Genomic DNA, 1824 nt, shown 5'->3' with positions numbered 1-1824 from the left:
GAGCACGGGGCACAGGGGCCCCAGGAGGCTCCTCGAGGGGCTCCCTGGACACCACTTGCCGACGTGGTCACGGGGTCAGGCGGTTCCCATCTGTTCATGGCTACTGCCAAACCCCGCCGGATCCCGTCCTGGCTTCTCTTTCTCGCTGGGCGCTCAGCGCCCCAGGACGTGCTTGTGCTGCAGGGCTGGTGACAACGCCCAGCGGGTGTGCCCTCCCTCCTGAGCTGGGTCCTGAGTGGTCTCCCTTCCATCTCCCCAGGACAGGCGAGCTTCCTCTCTTGCCCAAGCTCAGAGCCTTGTTTGAAAACGCCTTTACCTAATTATCCACTGACTGGTGTGTTTCTTAGTTAAAATCTACACGCGCGCACATACTCGCACACACGGCAATTTGTCTACAAGCTCCCTGGGTGGGGTCTTGCCCATGCCCTCCTCTTTGTGTCCTGCGCTGGGATGCATAGTGTCCCTCAAAGACCCATGTCCTCCTGGTACCTGGCACCTGCGCAGGCCCCGGGGGCTCGGCTTCTCCAGGGACCTCGAGAGACGGTGTTGATGGTGCCCCTCAAATGTGCCCACCCACACCCGGGAAGAGTAAGGGCTGAGGACGGGGACAGGACCCCAATTGCATCCACTACCACCCCGAAGAACTGACAGAATTGTCACCTTTTATATTGTCAAACTTGAAAAATAAATAGAATTTTCATCTAATGTCACTTCCTAAAAAGGACACGCTAACACCAACATTGTTGGAAGTATCATTTTAGAATAAAACACGGTCCTCTGTTTTGAGTTTCTGCCAAGGTCACTGCCTTCATACTTATTTTGCTGTTGTTATTAGAATTTGGGGTGAGGGGTTATTAAAGCAAACTTCTATTCTGGAAAACAAAAAAAGATGCAAAAATAGCAGAGTTCCTATAGACCCTTCACCCGGTTCCTGCAACGATATCTTACAGAATCATGGTACGTTTGTCAAAACTAGGAAACCAACTTTGATAAAATACTGTTAGCTACTCTGTCCTAATGTTTTAATAATCACTAAACATGCCAGTCCATGGATCGGCGTTTGAGAACCGCTGCTGGGACCTGCCTTGAATAGCAGTCACGATACAAGTCTCTGACAGCTTTCTGTCTTGAAAAAATATATAAGCATGGTATACATTTATGTAAACTGTATGCAATGTATGTATTTGTTTGCAATGTGTACACTGTACACAATGTGTACACTGCAGACGAAACAGACGCTGAAGGACAGGAATTCGTTTTCAGCTAAATTAACAGCTTTAAGATATAATTTTTACAACATAGTTTACCTGTTCAAAATATACAATTCAGTGGTTTTTTTATATTTACAGAGCTGTCAACCACCATAATCTAATAGTAGGACACTGTCACCGCCCCGAAAAGAAACCTCGTACCCAGTCACAGTCGCCCCTGCCCCCCGTCCCTGAGCCCCGCGTAACCACCAGTCTGCTTCCTGTCGCCATGGCTTCGCCCATTCTGCGCACTCCCTATGAACGGAATCGCACATCGTGCGGCCTTTTGTGACTGCCTCTCTCGCTCTGTATCATCCGTTGGGACCCATCCAGGTGGCAGCGTCTATCAGTGCTTCATTCCTCTTTATGACCGAATAACATCCCACTGTATGGGCAGACCACGCATGATGATCCATGCATCAAGTGACAGACATTTGGGTTGTTTTGCTTTGGAGCTACTCTACAAAATGCTGCTGTGAACATGCTACGGGTTAAGTTTTGTTGAACTTAGAGAGAAAGTGGCTCAGCGGGGAAGCGTACTCTGCAAGATAGAGCGGCGGCACAGACAAGCCGT

Source organism: Pteropus vampyrus, unplaced genomic scaffold (genome assembly GCF_000151845.1).
Source record: "Pteropus vampyrus isolate Shadow unplaced genomic scaffold, Pvam_2.0 Scaffold118, whole genome shotgun sequence".
Taxonomy (NCBI): domain Eukaryota; kingdom Metazoa; phylum Chordata; class Mammalia; order Chiroptera; family Pteropodidae; genus Pteropus; species Pteropus vampyrus.
Note: the sequence above shows the minus strand (reverse complement) of the source record.